The sequence below is a fragment of the Brassica napus genome (genome assembly GCF_020379485.1).
Source record: "Brassica napus cultivar Da-Ae chromosome C9 unlocalized genomic scaffold, Da-Ae chrC09_Random_4, whole genome shotgun sequence".
Lineage (NCBI taxonomy): Eukaryota > Viridiplantae > Streptophyta > Magnoliopsida > Brassicales > Brassicaceae > Brassica > Brassica napus.
In genome coordinates this window covers 15,001-31,145 of record NW_026014396.1, presented here as the reverse complement: position 1 = coordinate 31,145, position 16,145 = coordinate 15,001, and the positions used below count along the sequence as shown (strand labels likewise).

General features: G+C 29.6%; 1 non-coding gene across 1 annotated transcript; it reads right to left on the bottom strand.

Moving 5' to 3' along the window:
* Window positions 1–7,804: 7,804 nt before the first annotated feature.
* Window positions 7,805–7,878, bottom strand: TRNAR-ACG. Its single transcript has one exon. It is a non-coding gene; the product is annotated as a tRNA-Arg (tRNA).
* Window positions 7,879–16,145: the final 8,267 nt, after the last annotated feature.

The following is a 16,145-nucleotide window of genomic DNA, read 5'->3' as shown; positions in this document are numbered from 1 at the left end:
ATTTTTTTTTTTGTTTTTTTTTAATTTTTTGATTTTTTTTGTTGGAAGTTTTGGGCGTTCGAGTTTATTTACTTGGAGCGTTCGTGCGAAGTTTATTTTTTATTGGTGAAACACTCGAAGCAGGAAACAATGAAGCATGGGGTTAGCTTATTAATACGTTACCGAAAACCTGATTTGAATTAAATTTGGAATATAAATAAAATACATTTTATTTTTTTTTATTGACAAGTACTCGTACTCAAAAAGTTCAATATATTTTTTTATTTATATTTTTTGAGTACGCGTTCTTTGGACCTGGTGTATCTTGTCTTTACCACGAATGATTTTTCCTTGGTTAACAATAATTGTTGTTTTTCCAATATCTGCCGGTTCATTAATGTTATTTCTCCCGCATAGGGGAAATAAAGTTAATAAGTGGTATACTATATGCATTTGTATCTTAGAACTTCTTCTAACGACTTACGCTTTTTGTTATAATTTTAAACTGGACGATCCATTAATTCAACTGTCCGAAGATTATAAATGGATCAATCTTTTTGATTTTTATTGGAGACTGGGAATAGATGGACTTTCTATAGGAACGATTTTACTGACCGGATTTATTACTACTTTAGCTACTTTAGCGGCTTTTCCAGTTACTCGGGATTCCCGATTATTCTATTTCCTGATGTTAGCAATGTACAGCGGCCAAATAGGATCGTTTTCTTCTCGGGATATTTTACTTTTTTTCATCATGTGGGAATTAGAATTAATTCCCGTTTATCTCCTTTTATCCATGTGGGGTGGAAAGAAACGTTTGTATTCAGCTACAAAATTTATTTATACACTGCAGGAAGTTCTATTTTTTATTAATAGGAGTTTTAGGTATAAGTTTATATGGTTCGAACGAACCAACATTAAATTTAGAACTATTAGGGAATCAAGCCTATCCGGTCACACTCGAAATACTCTTTTATATTGGATTTCTTATTGCTTTTGCCGTCAAATCACCGATTATACCTTTACATACTTGGTTACCTGACACCCACGGCGAGGCACATTACAGTACCTGTATGCTTCTCGCTGGAATCTTATTAAAAATGGGAGCATATGGATTGGTTCGAATCAATATGGAATTATTACCTCACGCTCATTCTATGTTTTCTCCTTGGTTGATGGTAGTCGGTACAATCCAAATAATTTATGCAGCTTCAACATCTCCCGGTCAACGTAATTTAAAAAAGAGAATAGCCTATTCTTCTGTATCTCATATGGGTTTTATAATTATAGGTATTGGTTCTATAACGGATCCTGGGCTTAATGGAGCTATTTTACAAATAATCTCTCATGGATTTATTGGCGCTGCACTTTTTTTCTTGGCAGGAACTAGTTATGATAGAATCCGGCTTGTTTATCTTGATGAAATGGGTGGAATGGCTATCTCCATTCCAAAGATATTTACAATGTTCACTATCTTATCGATGGCTTCCCTTGCATTACCGGGCATGAGTGGTTTTGTTGCCGAATTAATCGTTTTTTTTGGAATAATTACCAGCCAAAAATATTTCTTAATTTCAAAAATTTTAATTATTTTTGTAATGGCAATTGGAATGATATTAACTCCTATATATTTATTATCTATGTCACGTCAAATGTTCTATGGATACAAGTTAATTAATGCCAAAAACTTTTCTTTTTTGATTCTGGACCCCGAGAGTTATTTCTTTCAATCTCTATTCTTCTACCCATAATTGGTATTGGGATTTATCCTGATTTTGTGCTCTCATTAGCAAGTGACAAGGTCGAATCCATTTTATCTAATTATTTTTATGGATAGTTTTCAGGAAATAAAAAAAAACATTAAATTGAATTATAATAAGAAGTCTTTGCTTTTTGTATTGTGAGAACCTTTTGAATCATTGTACTACTTGATTCAAAAGGTTCTTGATGATTTACTACTAAAACTAAATTAGATTTCTTAACTTAGATGAAGTTATATATAGATGCTATTTTTTTATTTGGATTCTTTTCTTTTTTTGTTAATGTTTTAGTTAATTCGATGTAAATGAACCATAACTATGTAAACCTATTCCTAAAAGATTGACGCCAAAATAGCATATCCAAATTAAAAGAAAACCTAGCGAAGCCACAATTGCAGAATTTATACCTCGAGCATTCCTATTTGTTTTAATATGTAAATAAATTGCGAAGATGGTCCAAGTAATAAATGCCCAGGTTTCTTTCGGATCCCAATTCCAATATGAACCCCATGTTTCATTAGCCCATACAGCTCCTGAAAGAATGCCGACGGTTAAAAAGATAAATCCGAGACTAATAATACGAAAACTCCAATAATCTAATTGTTCAATCAATTGATACCTATAATAATTTCTAGAAAAACTAAAATTAATATTTTGTTGTAGTAAAATAGAATTTCTTTCATTTATGTAGTAAAGTACATCAAAAGAAAATAATTCATTTAATAACATTTTATTTTTCATATTCTTTTTCCAAAAAGTAGATCCGACCTTGCGAAATGTAATGACTAGAAGAGCTATTGATAATAATGATCCGCATAACAGAGCGCCATAGCCTAATATCATCATACTTACGTGCATCATTAACCACTGGGACTGGAGAGCTGGTACTAATATTGCAGACTGAGGCATGTTGTTTAAAAGACCTGAAGTAGCAAAACCCTGAATAAAAATAGCACTTGGCGCAGTTATTGCGTTTAAGTGATTTTTTTTTTTTTATTAAAATAGGAAACTATATGAATAATTGCAAAAGCCCATGAAAGAAAAATTAATGATTCATATAAATTGCTTAATGGAAAATGTCCTGAATAAATCCAACGCGTAAATAATAATCCTGTTATACCAAAAAACGTAATTACGATTCCTTTATCTGATGAATCAAAAAATCCTATGATTTCATCTAAATTAACTAATAAAGTTAAAAAATAAATTAGTAGTACAATTGAAACGACCGAAAAAGATATATGAGTTAATATATGCTCTAAAATTGAAAAAATCATAAAAAATTTGTTAAAAATTAATAAATTAATACTAGGTTTTACCCGATTTTAGAAAACAAGTCGGGTATTAATTTGATTATAAAACTTATAATATCTCTTTTATAAGATCTTATGCCGCTACTCGGACTCGAACCGAGATGCTCTAGCACTGCTTCCTAAGAGCAGCGTGTCTACCAATTTCACCATAGCGGCAACTTGTTCAAAATAATACTAACAAGTTTTTACTCAATCGTCGAGATTCAAATTTTAAATAAAGAAGCTAATTTAATGGAATTTAAAATTGATTTTATTACTAAAAAAATGCTTTTTCTAAAAATTAAAACTTCTCCAAAATCCTTAGAAATTTTAACTAAAATTTGCCTAAGTTGCTCAAGAAAAATGAAAAACAACAATTGTCAAAATATCTATTTTCATGCATCTTTTTATATTGTACAAACATAATATTTTTTGATCGCTTAAAAAAAATATCATATATTATTACTTATTAGTATCTAATATTCACTTAATCGTGGATAGATACTTTTATAACTTTGATTCCAAGTAAAGAATATAAGAATTAAGAGAAATAATAATTCCTAAAGGTATAAAGTGAAAAATTTTTGACTTAAATTAATTTAAAGAACCTGTTGATTTCGCTAAAAGATCTTGTATTTCCTAGTTAAGAGGAAATACAAGATCTTTATTTATTTTTTTATTGATGGGGAAAGTAATAACCCCCCCTTTTTTTTACAAAATCAATAGGAATCTTTCGTATATTTCGTATATATATATATTATCTTTTTTTTTTTTTTTTTGGTTCCTATAGATTTTTTTAATTTATATGTATTCTAAAAAATTGGTTTTTACGTTAGGCTAATTCTAATGATTCTAGTGTTTTTTATTTATTTTGTTGTACAAAAAAACTTTTTGAATTACCTGTAGAAAGCGATTTCCCTAAGGAAAAAGCTTTCAACGATGTCCAATATCCCTTCCTTTTCCAAATTTTTTTACGAATACGCTTTTTCGAGATAGAAGTACGTTTTTTTGGAACTGCCATTCAAAAATGAAAAAAGTTTTTCAGTGGTATAATTGGATGTCAAAGACATTTATTATTCTATTCTTTCGTACTCCATATTGAGTAATTTTTTTCTTTCAAATTTTATTATATATTATTTTTCAAACAAAACAGACATTCAAAAGTTTAAAACCCAACTATTTTTTCCCTTTTTCTTGAAAAATTTTTGTATTTAACGTTTTAAATCCGTATAAGAGTGCTCATTTAATTAATCTATACTGATAGATTTAGATTATATTAGAAAAAATTTTATTAAATTTCTTCACTTCATATGTAAAAAAAAATATCGATTATAATAATATTTCTTGAAAAAAAAAAGCTCACTTAGTGTACTGGAAGACAATCACTAAATTCCATAATTCAATAATAATTCTAAATAATCAAACCCAAATAACTTTTTTTTATACTTAATATTAAGTATTTTTTTGTCGTGTAAATCTTTGTTCTATTCTTAATATATGTATATAAATTATTGTAATACGGAATTATAATTCACTTTTTCTGTATCTGCATAAAATCAAAATTTTTTTAGTAGTAAAAAAAAAAAAGACAAATCGTTTTTTTTACAGTAACTTAGTAATATTAGTTAATAACTTCTAATTTTTTGATTTGAATATATTTCTTTTCAAAGGTTTATGAAGGATTATACTAATTCGAAAAAATTTCTATTTAAGTTTGAAAAAATGCGCTTTTTTATTATCCCCTTTGAAAAAAATATATATATATACAAACCAGTGAATAAGAAATAATAAATTTAAGAATAAAATAAAAAGGGTTTTTTATTTTATGGAACATACATATCAATATTCATGGATCATCCCTTTCATTCCACTTCCAGTACCTATTTTACTCGGAGCTGGACTTCTACTTTTTCCGACAGCAACAAAAAACCTTCGACGTATGTGGACGTTTCTGAGTATTTTTTTGTTAAGTATAGTTATGATCTTTTCGCTCTATCTATCTATTCAACAAATTTTTCTAAGTTGCATTCATCAAAATGTATGGTCTTGGACCATAAATAATGAATTTTCTTTTGAGTTCGGTTACTTTATTGATCCACTTACTTCTATTATGTCAATATTAATTACAACTGTTGGAATTTTGGTTCTGATTTATAGTGATAATTATATGTCTCATGATCAAGGATATCTGAGGTTTTTTGCTTATATGGGTTTTTTTAATACTTCAATGTTAGGATTAGTTACTAGTTCTAATTTGATCCAAGTTTATTTTTTTTGGGAATTAGTTGGAATGTGTTCGTATTTATTAATAGGTTTTTGGTTCACACGACCTATTGCAGCGAATGCCTGTCAAAAAGCTTTTGTAACCAATCGTGTAGGGGATTTTGGTTTATTATTAGGAATTTTAGGTCTTTATTGGATAACTGGCAGTTTCGAATTTCAAGATTTGTTCGAAATATTCAATAATTTAATATTAAATAATAGAATAAATCTCTTATTCCTTACTTTGTGTGCATTTCTATTATTTGTGGGTCCTATTGCTAAATCTGCACAATTTCCTCTTCATGTATGGTTGCCGGATGCCATGGAGGGCCCTACTCCTATTTCGGCTCTTATACATGCTGCTACTATGGTAGCAGCGGGAATTTTTCTTGTAGCTCGTCTTCTTCCTCTTTTTATAGTTATCCCTTCTATAATGTATATAATATCTTTGATAGGTATAATAACAGTACTCTTAGGAGCCACTTTAGCTCTTGCTCAAAAAGATATTAAGAGAGGTTTAGCCTATTCTACAATGTCTCAACTGGGTTATATGATGTTAGCTCTAGGTATGGGGTCTTATAGATCCGCTTTATTTCATTTGATTACTCATGCTTATTCGAAAGCTTTGTTGTTTTTAGGATCTGGATCCATTATTCATTCAATGGAAGCTATAGTTGGCTATTCTCCTGATAAAAGTCAGAATATGATTCTTATGGGTGGTTTGACAAAACATGTGCCGATTACAAAAACTGCCTTTTTAGTAGGAACACTCTCACTTTGTGGTATTCCCCCCCTTGCTTGTTTTTGGTCTAAAGATGAAATTCTTAATGATAGTTTGTTATTTTCGCCAATTTTTGCAATAATAGCTTGTTCAACAGCGGGATTAACCGCATTTTATATGTTTCGGATTTATTTACTTACTTTTGAAGGCCATTTAAACACTTATTTTATAAATTATAGTGGAAAAAAAAGTAGCTCCTTCTATTCAATTTCTTTATGGGGTAAAGAAGAAGATAAAAAACTTAATAGGAATTTTGGGTTAGTACCATTATTAACAATGAATAATACGAAAAGAGCTTCTTTTTTTGGCAATAAAACATATAAAATTAGTAATAATGTAAGAAATCAAACTTTTATTACTGTTGAAAATTTTGGACTTAATACAAGAACTTTCTATTATCCCCATGAATCAGACAATACTATTCTATTTCCTATGCTTGTATTGCTTTTATTTACTTTGTTTATTGGAGCCATAGGAATTCCTTTCAATCAAGAAGGAATAGACTTTGATATATTATCAAAATTATTAACGCCGTCGATAAACCTTTTGCATACCAATTCAGAAAATTTTGTAGATTGGTATGAATTTTTGAAAAATGCAATTTTTTCAGTCAGTATAGCTTTGTTTGGAATATTTATAGCATACTGTTTATATAAGCCTTTTTATTCATCTAGATTAAATTTAACTTTACTTAATTCATTTCAAAAGTGGAGTTCTAAAAGAATTAGGTGGGAAAAACCAATAAATTTTGTATATAATTGGTCATATAATCGTGGTTACATAGATACTTTTTTTAAAAAATCTTTAACTGAAAGTATAAGAAAATTAGCAAAACAAACGAATTTTTTTGATAAACGAATCATTGATGGAATTACAAATGGAGTAGGTATTACAAGTTTCTTTGTAGGAGAAGTAACAAAATATATAGGTGGAAGTCGCATCTCTTCTTATCTGTTCTTGTATTTGTGCTATGTATTGATTTTTTTAACGATCCTCTTTTTTTTTTATTTTGAAAAATTCTAAATTAGAATTTTCTTTATTTCCATCTCGATTTTCAGAAACTGTTTTATAGTTATAGTATGTTCGAACGTGGAATTCATCATCCTTATTAATTTTGTCTTTTCCATTCACTCCGATTTCTTCCATTTCATCGATTTTGTCCAGATCCTCCCTTTCTTCCGAAAAATTTCTATTGCATTCTATCTCATCGTATCACATTCTGTTCTGTGATATTTGAGAATCACCGTCAATACCTCGGTGTAGGTCCGGGATAATCCTTTATTCCATAGTCCTGGGGCTATTTACAACTAGCCAATTCAGAATTTGCAGGTGTACTAACAAGTGCATCTTTGATGCAGTCATCGATTCTCCCGAGAGTTCACAATTACCGCGCGCAAACATATTCATTTAATGACTTAATGATGAGGAACGCATTTTTTCTATGCTACTAATACTTGTACTTGCTCTGCTATTCTGCCCAAGCCTGGCTGAGGAAGAGTTACGGGGCTTCGAAAAATATGCTGATTCGGCCGGTAATCATACTATATGTAAAAAAAAAGCGATAGATATAATAGATATATATATCTAAATTCAAATAAAAAAGAAGGCCACTCCACTCTATTTCGACAAAAGACCCATCCCCAACCAAGTTCCATAGCTTTGAGTCCGCTATCCCGAGCATGATTTTCCTACCCCCCGGAGGGAAAGGTCCTTCCCTTTTGGGCCGGTTGTGGGCGAGGAGGGATTCGAACCCCCGACACCGTGGTTCGTAGCCACGTGCTCTAATCCTCTGAGCTACAAGCCCCACCCCGTCTCCACTGGATCTGTTCCCAGGAGTACCCTACAAAAAAGGAACCTTTCCTCTCCCCAGCCATTTCGGGTTAAGAAGATGTGAAAGTGCCTTTCTCTCTATAAGAACGGTGCGTTCCGGGGTGTGAAGTGGGATAGAAGGGATTTCATAATTGGGGTTTTGAATAAGACAATTTTTCATTTTTCATTTTTTTCAATATGAAAAAGTAATAAGAATGAGAGGTGTTAAGCTTTTATCATCCTGGCGTTTTTTCATTAATTTCTACTATTCTCGATACGTCATGGTACGGGGTTATTGGACTACAAGATTAAACCAGATTTTAGAACAAGATTTAATAAGTAATAGTCAACAAATAGGAATTCATTTATCAACAGATTTTTTTCTTCCATTTGAACTCATTTCAATAATTCTTTTAGTTGCTTTGATAGGTGCAATTTCTGTGGCTCGTCAATAAAAAAGGTTCCAATTAGTAAAGACCAAAGAAAACTTTGTGTTTGTGTATGTTATGAATTTTTTTCCGTCATTCAATTTGATTGAATACTATTTCATTTTTTAAATATAATTTTTATATTTTATATATATTTGAAATTTTTTCCCTAATATAGTTTTTATTCGTACTTTGTTGTTATATTCTAGTTGATTGAATCCGGTGAATTGTTTTTATTATTCATATTGATAATGAATCAAAATTGATAAGGAGTTGCTCAATGATACTCGAACATGTACTTGTTTTGAGTGCCTATTTATTTTTGATTGGTCTTTATGGATTGATCACGAGTCGAAATATGGTTAGGGCTCTTATGTGCCTTGAACTTATACTCAATGCAGTTAATATGAATCTCGTAACATTTGCTGATTTTTTTGATAATTCCCAACTAAAAGGGGATATTTTCTGCATTTTTGTTATAGCAATTGCAGCCGCTGAAGCAGCTATTGGATTAGCTATAGTCTCGTCAATTTATCGTAACAGAAAATCAACTCGCATCAACCAATCGACCTTATTAAATAAGTAGCATAAATCAAAAAATTATAGGTTTAAATTTGCATATATGATAGGTTATGACTTACTAGATTAATTTGTGAAAATTTAAGAAATCAAAGTATTTTAGCCCCATTTTTTACCAATTGAGCCAGAATTCATTAAAAAATTCTATTAAAGAAATCATTGCTTCATCTAGTATTTTAATTTAATATATCATTTAGTTATAAGTTTACTAGATTGAAAATTTATGACATTAAAAAAACTATAGATCCTATGTCACATTCAGTAAAAATTTATGATACCTGTATAGGATGTACTCAGTGTGTCCGAGCATGTCCTACAGACGTATTAGAAATGATACCTTGGGATGGATGTAAAGCTAAGCAAATAGCTTCTGCCCCAAGAACCGAGGATTGTGTTGGTTGTAAGAGATGTGAATCTGCCTGTCCAACGGATTTTTTGAGCGTTCGAGTTTATTTATGGCATGAAACAACTCGAAGCATGGGTCTAGCTTATTAATACGTTACCGAAAACCTGATTTGAATAAATTTGGAATACATTTTATTTTTTTTATTGACAAGTACTCGTACTCAAAAAAGTTCAATTATATTTTTTTATTTATATATTTTTTTGAGTACGCGTTCTTTGGACCTGGTGTATCTTGTCTTTACCACGAATGATTTTCCTTGGTTAACAATAATTGTTGTTTTTCCAATATCTGCCGGTTCATTAATGTTATTTCTCCCGCATAGGGGAAATAAAGTTAATAAGTGGTATACTATATGCATTTGTATCTTAGAACTTCTTCTAACGACTTACGCTTTTTGTTATAATTTTAAACTGGACGATCCATTAATTCAACTGTCCGAAGATTATAAATGGATCAATCTTTTTGATTTTTATTGGAGACTGGGAATAGATGGACTTTCTATAGGAACGATTTTACTGACCGGATTTATTACTACTTTAGCTACTTTAGCGGCTTTTCCAGTTACTCGGGATTCCCGATTATTCTATTTCCTGATGTTAGCAATGTACAGCGGCCAAATAGGATCGTTTTCTTCTCGGGATATTTTACTTTTTTTCATCATGTGGGAATTAGAATTAATTCCCGTTTATCTCCTTTTATCCATGTGGGGTGGAAAGAAACGTTTGTATTCAGCTACAAAATTTATTTTATACACTGCAGGAAGTTCTATTTTTTTATTAATAGGAGTTTTAGGTATAAGTTTATATGGTTCGAACGAACCAACATTAAATTTAGAACTATTAGGGAATCAAGCCTATCCGGTCACACTCGAAATACTCTTTTATATTGGATTTCTTATTGCTTTTGCCGTCAAATCACCGATTATACCTTTACATACTTGGTTACCTGACACCCACGGCGAGGCACATTACAGTACCTGTATGCTTCTCGCTGGAATCTTATTAAAAATGGGAGCATATGGATTGGTTCGAATCAATATGGAATTATTACCTCACGCTCATTCTATGTTTTCTCCTTGGTTGATGGTAGTCGGTACAATCCAAATAATTTATGCAGCTTCAACATCTCCCGGTCAACGTAATTTAAAAAAGAGAATAGCCTATTCTTCTGTATCTCATATGGGTTTTATAATTATAGGTATTGGTTCTATAACGGATCCTGGGCTTAATGGAGCTATTTTACAAATAATCTCTCATGGATTTATTGGCGCTGCACTTTTTTTCTTGGCAGGAACTAGTTATGATAGAATCCGGCTTGTTTATCTTGATGAAATGGGTGGAATGGCTATCTCCATTCCAAAGATATTTACAATGTTCACTATCTTATCGATGGCTTCCCTTGCATTACCGGGCATGAGTGGTTTTGTTGCCGAATTAATCGTTTTTTTTGGAATAATTACCAGCCAAAAATATTTCTTAATTTCAAAAATTTTAATTATTTTTGTAATGGCAATTGGAATGATATTAACTCCTATATATTTATTATCTATGTCACGTCAAATGTTCTATGGATACAAGTTAATTAATGCCAAAAACTTTTCTTTTTTTGATTCTGGACCCCGAGAGTTATTTCTTTCAATCTCTATTCTTCTACCCATAATTGGTATTGGGATTTATCCTGATTTTGTGCTCTCATTAGCAAGTGACAAGGTCGAATCCATTTTATCTAATTATTTTTATGGATAGTTTTCAGGAAATAAAAAAAAACATTAAATTGAATTATAATAAGAAGTCTTTGCTTTTTGTATTGTGAGAACCTTTTGAATCATTGTACTACTTGATTCAAAAGGTTCTTGATGATTTACTACTAAAACTAAATTAGATTTCTTAACTTAGATGAAGTTATATATAGATGCTATTTTTTTTATTTGGATTCTTTTCTTTTTTTGTTAATGTTTTAGTTAATTCGATGTAAATGAACCATAACTATGTAAACCTATTCCTAAAAGATTGACGCCAAAATAGCATATCCAAATTAAAAGAAAACCTAGCGAAGCCACAATTGCAGAATTTATACCTCGAGCATTCCTATTTGTTTTAATATGTAAATAAATTGCGAAGATGGTCCAAGTAATAAATGCCCAGGTTTCTTTCGGATCCCAATTCCAATATGAACCCCATGTTTCATTAGCCCATACAGCTCCTGAAAGAATGCCGACGGTTAAAAAGATAAATCCGAGACTAATAATACGAAAACTCCAATAATCTAATTGTTCAATCAATTGATACCTATAATAATTTCTAGAAAAACTAAAATTAATATTTTGTTGTAGTAAAATAGAATTTCTTTCATTTATGTAGTAAAGTACATCAAAAGAAAATAATTCATTTAATAACATTTTATTTTTCATATTCTTTTTCCAAAAAGTAGATCCGACCTTGCGAAATGTAATGACTAGAAGAGCTATTGATAATAATGATCCGCATAACAGAGCGCCATAGCCTAATATCATCATACTTACGTGCATCATTAACCACTGGGACTGGAGAGCTGGTACTAATATTGCAGACTGAGGCATGTTGTTTAAAAGACCTGAAGTAGCAAAACCCTGAATAAAAATAGCACTTGGCGCAGTTATTGCGTTTAAGTGATTTTTTTTTTTTTTATTAAAATAGGAAACTATATGAATAATTGCAAAAGCCCATGAAAGAAAAATTAATGATTCATATAAATTGCTTAATGGAAAATGTCCTGAATAAATCCAACGCGTAAATAATAATCCTGTTATACCAAAAAACGTAATTACGATTCCTTTATCTGATGAATCAAAAAATCCTATGATTTCATCTAAATTAACTAATAAAGTTAAAAAATAAATTAGTAGTACAATTGAAACGACCGAAAAAGATATATGAGTTAATATATGCTCTAAAATTGAAAAAATCATAAAAAATTTGTTAAAAATTAATAAATTAATACTAGGTTTTACCCGATTTTAGAAAACAAGTCGGGTATTAATTTGATTATAAAACTTATAATATCTCTTTTATAAGATCTTATGCCGCTACTCGGACTCGAACCGAGATGCTCTAGCACTGCTTCCTAAGAGCAGCGTGTCTACCAATTTCACCATAGCGGCAACTTGTTCAAAATAATACTAACAAGTTTTTACTCAATCGTCGAGATTCAAATTTTAAATAAAGAAGCTAATTTAATGGAATTTAAAATTGATTTTATTACTAAAAAAATGCTTTTTCTAAAAATTAAAACTTCTCCAAATCCTTAGAAATTTTAACTAAAATTTGCCTAAGTTGCTCAAGAAAAATGAAAAACAACAATTGTCAAAATATCTATTTTCATGCATCTTTTTATATTGTACAAACATAATATTTTTTGATCGCTTAAAAAAAATATCATATATTATTACTTATTAGTATCTAATATTCACTTAATCGTGGATAGATACTTTTATAACTTTGATTCCAAGTAAAGAATATAAGAATTAAGAGAAATAATAATTCCTAAAGGTATAAAGTGAAAAATTTTTGACTTAAATTAATTTAAAGAACCTGTTGATTTCGCTAAAAGATCTTGTATTTCCTAGTTAAGAGGAAATACAAGATCTTTATTTATTTTTTTATTGATGGGGAAAGTAATAACCCCCCCTTTTTTTTACAAAATCAATAGGAATCTTTCGTATATTTCGTATATATATATATTATCTTTTTTTTTTTTTTTTTTTGGTTCCTATAGATTTTTTTAATTTATATGTATTCTAAAAATTGGTTTTTACGTTAGGCTAATTCTAATGATTCTAGTGTTTTTTATTTATTTTGTTGTACAAAAAAACTTTTTGAATTACCTGTAGAAAGCGATTTCCCTAAGGAAAAAGCTTTCAACGATGTCCAATATCCCTTCCTTTTCCAAATTTTTTTACGAATACGCTTTTTCGAGATAGAAGTACGTTTTTTTGGAACTGCCATTCAAAAATGAAAAAAGTTTTTCAGTGGTATAATTGGATGTCAAAGACATTTATTATTCTATTCTTTCGTACTCCATATTGAGTAATTTTTTTCTTTCAAATTTTATTATATATTATTTTTCAAACAAAACAGACATTCAAAAGTTTAAAACCCAACTATTTTTTCCCTTTTTCTTGAAAAATTTTTTGTATTTAACGTTTTAAATCCGTATAAGAGTGCTCATTTAATTAATCTATACTGATAGATTTAGATTATATTAGAAAAAATTTTATTAAATTTCTTCACTTCATATGTAAAAAAAAATATCGATTATAATAATATTTCTTGAAAAAAAAAAGCTCACTTAGTGTACTGGAAGACAATCACTAAATTCCATAATTCAATAATAATTCTAAATAATCAAACCCAAATAACTTTTTTTATACTTAATATTAAGTATTTTTTTGTCGTGTAAATCTTTGTTCTATTCTTAATATATGTATATAAATTATTGTAATACGGAATTATAATTCACTTTTTCTGTATCTGCATAAAATCAAAATTTTTTTTAGTAGTAAAAAAAAAAAAGACAAATCGTTTTTTTTACAGTAACTTAGTAATATTAGTTAATAACTTCTAATTTTTTGATTTGAATATATTTCTTTTCAAAGGTTTATGAAGGATTATACTAATTCGAAAAAATTTCTATTTAAGTTTGAAAAAATGCGCTTTTTTATTATCCCCTTTGAAAAAAATATATATATATACAAACCAGTGAATAAGAAATAATAAATTTAAGAATAAAATAAAAAGGGTTTTTTATTTTATGGAACATACATATCAATATTCATGGATCATCCCTTTCATTCCACTTCCAGTACCTATTTTACTCGGAGCTGGACTTCTACTTTTTCCGACAGCAACAAAAAACCTTCGACGTATGTGGACGTTTCTGAGTATTTTTTTGTTAAGTATAGTTATGATCTTTTCGCTCTATCTATCTATTCAACAAATTTTTCTAAGTTGCATTCATCAAAATGTATGGTCTTGGACCATAAATAATGAATTTTCTTTTGAGTTCGGTTACTTTATTGATCCACTTACTTCTATTATGTCAATATTAATTACAACTGTTGGAATTTTGGTTCTGATTTATAGTGATAATTATATGTCTCATGATCAAGGATATCTGAGGTTTTTTGCTTATATGGGTTTTTTTAATACTTCAATGTTAGGATTAGTTACTAGTTCTAATTTGATCCAAGTTTATTTTTTTTGGGAATTAGTTGGAATGTGTTCGTATTTATTAATAGGTTTTTGGTTCACACGACCTATTGCAGCGAATGCCTGTCAAAAAGCTTTTGTAACCAATCGTGTAGGGGATTTTGGTTTATTATTAGGAATTTTAGGTCTTTATTGGATAACTGGCAGTTTCGAATTTCAAGATTTGTTCGAAATATTCAATAATTTAATATTAAATAATAGAATAAATCTCTTATTCCTTACTTTGTGTGCATTTCTATTATTTGTGGGTCCTATTGCTAAATCTGCACAATTTCCTCTTCATGTATGGTTGCCGGATGCCATGGAGGGCCCTACTCCTATTTCGGCTCTTATACATGCTGCTACTATGGTAGCAGCGGGAATTTTTCTTGTAGCTCGTCTTCTTCCTCTTTTTATAGTTATCCCTTCTATAATGTATATAATATCTTTGATAGGTATAATAACAGTACTCTTAGGAGCCACTTTAGCTCTTGCTCAAAAAGATATTAAGAGAGGTTTAGCCTATTCTACAATGTCTCAACTGGGTTATATGATGTTAGCTCTAGGTATGGGGTCTTATAGATCCGCTTTATTTCATTTGATTACTCATGCTTATTCGAAAGCTTTGTTGTTTTTAGGATCTGGATCCATTATTCATTCAATGGAAGCTATAGTTGGCTATTCTCCTGATAAAAGTCAGAATATGATTCTTATGGGTGGTTTGACAAAACATGTGCCGATTACAAAAACTGCCTTTTTAGTAGGAACACTCTCACTTTGTGGTATTCCCCCCCTTGCTTGTTTTTGGTCTAAAGATGAAATTCTTAATGATAGTTTGTTATTTTCGCCAATTTTTGCAATAATAGCTTGTTCAACAGCGGGATTAACCGCATTTTATATGTTTCGGATTTATTTACTTACTTTTGAAGGCCATTTAAACACTTATTTTATAAATTATAGTGGAAAAAAAAGTAGCTCCTTCTATTCAATTTCTTTATGGGGTAAAGAAGAAGATAAAAAACTTAATAGGAATTTTGGGTTAGTACCATTATTAACAATGAATAATACGAAAAGAGCTTCTTTTTTTGGCAATAAAACATATAAAATTAGTAATAATGTAAGAAATCAAACTTTTATTACTGTTGAAAATTTTGGACTTAATACAAGAACTTTCTATTATCCCCATGAATCAGACAATACTATTCTATTTCCTATGCTTGTATTGCTTTTATTTACTTTGTTTATTGGAGCCATAGGAATTCCTTTCAATCAAGAAGGAATAGACTTTGATATATTATCAAAATTATTAACGCCGTCGATAAACCTTTTGCATACCAATTCAGAAAATTTTGTAGATTGGTATGAATTTTTGAAAAATGCAATTTTTTCAGTCAGTATAGCTTTGTTTGGAATATTTATAGCATACTGTTTATATAAGCCTTTTTATTCATCTAGATTAAATTTAACTTTACTTAATTCATTTCAAAAGTGGAGTTCTAAAAGAATTAGGTGGGAAAAACCAATAAATTTTGTATATAATTGGTCATATAATCGTGGTTACATAGATACTTTTTTAAAAAATCTTTAACTGAAAGTATAAGAAAATTAGCAAAACAAACGAATT